This window comes from Artibeus jamaicensis, unplaced genomic scaffold (assembly GCF_021234435.1).
Source record: "Artibeus jamaicensis isolate MK-2021 breed Jamaican fruit bat unplaced genomic scaffold, CSHL_Jam_final contig_2439, whole genome shotgun sequence".
Taxonomy (NCBI): domain Eukaryota; kingdom Metazoa; phylum Chordata; class Mammalia; order Chiroptera; family Phyllostomidae; genus Artibeus; species Artibeus jamaicensis.
Window position 1 is genome coordinate 45,389 of NW_026521521.1, and position 6,484 is coordinate 51,872.

Sequence of the window (6,484 nt, forward strand, 5' to 3'; positions counted from 1 at the left end):
CCCCTTCCCTCTAGCCACCACCAGTCTGCTTTGTTTCTATGACTCTTTCAATATGCTTTGTTGATTTACTTTGTTATTTGGATTCCACACCTAAGTAAAATCATATGGTATTTGTCTTTTTCTCAGTGGCTTATTTCACTGAGCATAATACTCTCTAGGTCCATTCATGCTATCGCAAATGATAAGATTTCATTCTTTTTTATGGCTGAGTCATATCCCTTGTATATGTATACCAAAGCATTTTTATCTATGAACCTACTGATAGGCACTTGGGTTGCTTTCATACCTTGACTAATAGTGTAAATAGGCTACAACAAACATAGGAGTATATATAGTCTTTTGAATTACTGTTTTGGGTTTTTGCACATAAATTCTAAGTGGGATTGCTTGTTCATAAAGCAGTTCTATTTTTCCCTGATTTTTAAATTAACATGTTTTTATTAAATTGATTGGAGTGACACTGGTTAATAACATTATATAAGTTCTGAATGTGCAATAATATATAATAAATTCATCATCTATATATTTCATTATGTGCCCAACACCCAAAGTCAAATCTTCTATCACCATATATTTGACTCCCATACCTTTTACTATCTCTGCCACCTCTTTCCCTCCGGTAACTTCTATGTTGTCATATGTCTACTAGTTTTTGTTCATTTCTTGCTTTTAGTTATATACCCCACATATGAGGGGAACCCTGTGGTTTTTAATTTTTTCCTGTCTAAATTATTTTGCCTAGCATGATATTCTCAAGGTCCATTCATGTTGTTGCAAATGGCAGTATATCATCGTTTCTTATATATGAGTAGTATTTCATTGTGTATATGTACCACTTCTTTACTCAATCATCTACTGAATGACACTTTGGTCGTTTCCATGTCTTTGCCATCGTGAATAAAGCTGCAGTGAACATAGCGATGCATATATCTTTGTAAATAAATGTTTCCAAATTCTTCAGGTAGGTACCAAGAAGAGAGGTTGCTGGATCATGTGGTAACTCCATTTTTAATTTTTGAGAAAACTTTATACTGTTTTTCATAATGAGTATACGAGTTTACATTCTCATCAGCAGTGAATGAAGTTTCCTTTTTTCCACAACATTTTCAACAGTTGTTATTACTTGTCTTGTTGATAATAGCCTTTCTAACAGGTGCCATGTGGTAACTCATTGTAGTTCTGATTTACATTTTTTAATGGCTAGTGAAGTTGAGCATCTCTTCATATTGCTGTTGGCCATTTGTATGTCTTCTTGGGAGAGGTGTCTGTTTGGGTCCTCTGCTCTTTTTAAATTAAATTGTTTGGTGCTGAGTTGCACAAGTTATTTATATATTTTGAATATTAACTGCCTGTCAGAGCTGTTATTTGCAAATACCATCTCCCATTCAGTTGACTGCCATTACATATTTTTGTCAGTTTCTAATGTGCAGAAGTTTTTTAGGTTGGATACAGTCCCATTCATTTATTATTGCCTTTACCGCTCTTGCATTTGGGGTCAAATTCATAAAATCCTCTCTAAGACCAAGGTCCATAAGTTTAGTGCATTTTTTCTCTATTTAATTTATTTTGCAGGTATTATATTTAAATCTTTGATACATTGTGATAATTTTTATTTATGGAACAAAGAGTAGTCTAGTTTCATTCTTTTTTTAAAATTTTATTTAGTTATTTTTCAAGTACAGTTTTTTTGTCTATTTTTCCCATCCCAGCCCCCCCGCCCCTTGCTCCCCACCTCCCTCCCATTTCCGCCCCCCTTAGTTCTCGTCCCTGTGTCCTTCCTATTTAGTCTAGTTTCATTCTTTTGCATGAGGCTTTTCATTTACTACAGAGATTTTCTCTTCTTAATTGTGTTTTTGAGTTCTTTGTCAAAAATAATTTTCCCATATACATGTGTATTTGCGGGGGGGCTGTCAATTCTGTTCCATTCATCTGTTTGTCTGTGTTCTGCTGATACCATGCTGTTTTGATTATTTTTGCTTTGTATCATAATTTAAAATCAGGAAGTACAATAACTAGATTTATTTCCCCCAACTTGGGTTTGCTTTGGCTATTCAGGGTCTTTTGTGATTCCATACAAACCTAATAATTTTTGTTCTATTTATTTTTTAAAATGTCATTGGAATTTTTGTGGCGGTTATGTTAAATCTGTATATTGCTTTGGGTAATATGGACATTTTAACTACATTGATTCTTCTAATCTATAAACATGGAATATCTTTCTATTTCACTGTATTTATTTTACTTTTTTTAAATTAAATGTATCAGGGTGACACTGGTTAACAGGGTCATATAGGTTTCAAGTGTACATTTCTATAATACATAGGGTCATATAGGTTTCAAGTGTACATTTCTATAATACATAACCTGAATATTGCATTCTGTGCTCACCACCTAAACTCACATAATCTCCCATCACCATAAGTTGGCCTCCTTTTATACTTCACTACTTCCCCCACCCTCTTCCTTCTGGTAAACACCAAACTGTTATCTGTGTTTATGAATTTTAGGTTTATATCCTACAAGAGTGAAATCATATGGTTATTAGCATTTTCTGACTAACTTATTGTATTTAGCATAATATTGTCAAGTTCCATCCATTTTGTCTTAAATGGCAGTACTTCATATTCTCTTATAAGTGAGTACTATGCCATATATATATATATATATATATATATATATAATATATATATGCTGTATTTTCCTTATCTAATCATTGATCAAAGGATACTTTGGTTGTCTTTATGTCTTGACCATCATGAATAATGCTCCAGTTAACACAGGGGTGTTGATATCTTTATGAATAAATGTCTTCTAGTTTTTAGGGTAGATACCCAGCAAAGGAATTACTGAATTACATGGTTATTTTATTCTTAATTTTTAAAGAAAAGGATGTGACTTTGAATGTCCCCCAAGCACAACTAGAAGTTGGGTTTGTCTACTTTCCTTTCATTTTTTTTTCTCCTGAGTCCTGGCCTCTCTATTCTGGTTATGGTTGTAAAAGACAGCACTGGCTGTGGTCATCATTTCATCCAAGGAAACCTCTGGTCCCTGGAGAAGTTTCTGTAATTTTATCCTGATCTCAGAAGCCTATTGGGATAAAAATTTATTTTTTTAATATTACTTGTCCCTCATAAGACTGTAGATCTAGACTAGTATATCTAATGAGAGCTTTCTTAGCCTTTCTAGAAAAGTAGTAGAATTTTCATCTGGGCCTTGGCTAATGGCAGACACCTTGGAATAATTAATGGCCTTTCAGCAGCTCTCTGCCCTTTCAAGATACATTAGAAAACAGACTTCCAGCCAAGATGGAGGCATAGGTGGAAACACTGCCTCACACAACCTCCTCACACAACCAAATTTAAGGACAACAAAGATTTAGAAACAAAAACAGCACCAAAACAGACAAAAAAATTGAACTGTACCGAAGTCCGACAACAACGAACCTTTCATATAGACCAGTAAGAGGGATGAAGTCAGTGACCAGTGGAGAGGAGTCCTGGCAGGAAAAAGCGGTGGTTAGAGAACCCAAGTGGGCACAGGGATGAAACGAGCAGACCCAGTAAGGCTCCCAAGGTGGCTGGCTGTTCACAGACACACATTCGTGTGCAGATAAACCAGGCAAAAAAAAAAAATGGGCAGTGACACAGACCGCACAAACCAGGGCCCCATGACAGGAATTAAAACATAAAAGCACCAGTTGGAAAAAGTTTTGGGGGTCGAGGTGCTAAAAAAGGCTCCCGACCTCACAGGAGAGTTTGTTGGAGAGACCCAAAGGTCCTAGAACATACACAAGACCACACACCTGGGAACCAACACCAGAAGGGCTCAATTTGTTTGTGGGAAGTGGCAGAACAGACCAAATCGGGGAGAGAGCAGAACTAATTCCATTGCTCCCTCTATGACCCTGCCCCCAGTCTCAACCCAACGACTGGGTTGACCCATCCCTCATACGTAACAGGCATGAACAGACCAAAATATTATGGCTCAAACAGAAGAACAAATAAAAGCCCCAGAGCCAATACTTCTAAGCAACAAAGAGATAGTCAACCTATCAGATGCACAGTTCAAAACAACTGGTGATCAGGATGCTCACAGAAATGGTTGATTTTAGTTGCAAATTAGATGAAAAAATGAAGGCTACACTAAGTAAAATGAAGGACAATGCACAGGGAACCAATAGTGATGGGAAGAAAACTGGGACTCAAATCAAGGGAGTGGACCTGAAGGAAGAAAGAAACGACCAAACAGAAAAGAATGAAGAAACAAGAATTCTAAAAAATGAGGAGAGGCTTAGGAACCTCCAAGAACATCTTTAAACATTCCAACATCTAAATTATACGGGTACCAGAAGGGAAAGAGGAAGAGCAACAACTGGAAAACTTATCTGAACAAATAATGAAGGAAAACTTCCACAATCTGGCAAAGGTAATAGACTTCCAGGAAATCCAGGAAGCTCAGAGAGTCCCAAAAAATGTGGACCCAAGGAGGAACACACCAAGGCACATCATTATTATATTACCCAAGATTAAAATGAAGGAGAAAATTCTAGAAGCAGGAAGAGATAAGGAGACAGTCACCTACAAAGGAGTTCCCATCAGACTGTCAGTGGATTTCTCAAAAGAGTCCTTACAGGCAAGAAGGGGCTGGAAAGAAGTATTCTGAGTCATGAAATCCAAAGACCTACATCCAGGATTGCTCTATCCAGCAAAGCTTTCATTTAGAATGGAAGGGCAGATAAAGTGCTTCTCAGATAAGGTCAAGTTCAAGGAGTTCATCATCACCAAGCCCTTATTATATGAAATGTTAAAGGGACTTATCTAAGAAAAAGAAGGTAAAAAATATAAACAGTAAAAGGACAGTGAACTCACAGTTATTAACAGCCACACCTAAAGCAAAAGCAAACTAAGTGGACAGCTAGATCAGGAACAAAACCATAGAAATGAAGATCACATGGAAGGTTAGCAACAGGGGAGTGGGAGTAGGAGAAGGGGGGATAAGGTACAGAAAATAAGTAGCATAGATGGTAGATAGAAAATAGACAGGGGGTAGGGCAAGAATAGTATGGTAAATATAGAATTTAAAGAACTTGTGACACATGGGCATAAAGGAAAGGTGGGGATGATGGCGGAGGGGTGTGCAGGGTGGAGGGGAATGAAAGGGAGAAATAAAACAAGTGTAATGGCATAATCAATAAAATATATATTTCTAAAAAAAAGAATTTATTAGTAACACATTCTCAGGAAAAAGAACAAGCCTTGCTGATGTTGATGAAAGTGGCCTCACGTCCCTTGTCCTGAGGACTTACATATGATTTGTGAGGTGGGTTGAAGGCTAGTATGATGTTAGGAGGTGAGAGTTACATATTTATTAGCAGACAATGATGGTGCTGACCATACATGCTTTCCCACAGAGGACATGATCACCTAAACATAGGCAGGGATAGGTGTCTGTTCCTGGAGTCCTTATCTTTCACTCCAGACAGCATCTAGTCATCTGTTGTGAAATAGCTACATGACCACAGGCAGTTATTCAAAATTATTTTAGGCTGTTCACCTGTTAAGAACAATGGACCCTCTCCCACGCCTCCTCCTTCTAATTTTCTAACTTCTACCTAACAAAAGGACAAGTTCCTAGGAGGCTTGTAGCCCTGGCCACATAGGTCCCAGCCCCTGGTCTGCCTTGTCCCTACCCATCTTAAAATACTGTTCTTGTGGGGGGCTTCTGGCCAAGATAGAGGTATAGGTAGATATCCTTCACTTCCTCATACAATCAAAGGAAGGAAAACAACCAATTTAAAAACAAAAAACAACCAGAACTGACAGAAAATTGACCATATGAAGTCCAACAACCTAGGAGTTAAAGAAGAAACATTCATCTAGACTGATAGGAGGGGCAGAGATGGACAGCTGGGGCAGAGAGATGTGCAGCAAGAAGTCAGCCAACAGACTGGGTGGATGAGGCAGCAGCTGGCAGACCAGGCAGCGAAGTAGCCATTGGTGGAATGAGTGGTCCCACATTCACATGTGGGTAAACCAGGAGGAACAAGTGGGGAGCAAGACAGACTACACAACTCAGGATTCCAGTGCCAGGGAATAAAGCATCAAAACCTCTGTCTGTAAAAACCTGTGGGGTTTGCAGGGGCAGGAGAAACTTCCAGTCTCACAGGAGAGTTCATCGGAGGGGCCCACAAGGTCTTACAATGTACACAATCCCACCCAACCAGGAATTAACAATTGAAAAGGCATAATTTGCTTGTGTGAAGTGGGGGAAGTGACAGAAATCAAGGAGAGAGCTGAGCAAGTGGCATTGTTTCCTCTCTGACACCTACCCCACATACAGTGCTACAACAGAACAAAGTGGGTTGCCTCCAAGGCTCTGCCCCCTACAATGTAAGAGGTGCACCAGGACAAAGAAATATAGCCCAAATGAAAGAAAAGATCAAAACTACAGAAAAAGGACTAAGGGACAAGGAGATAGTCAACCT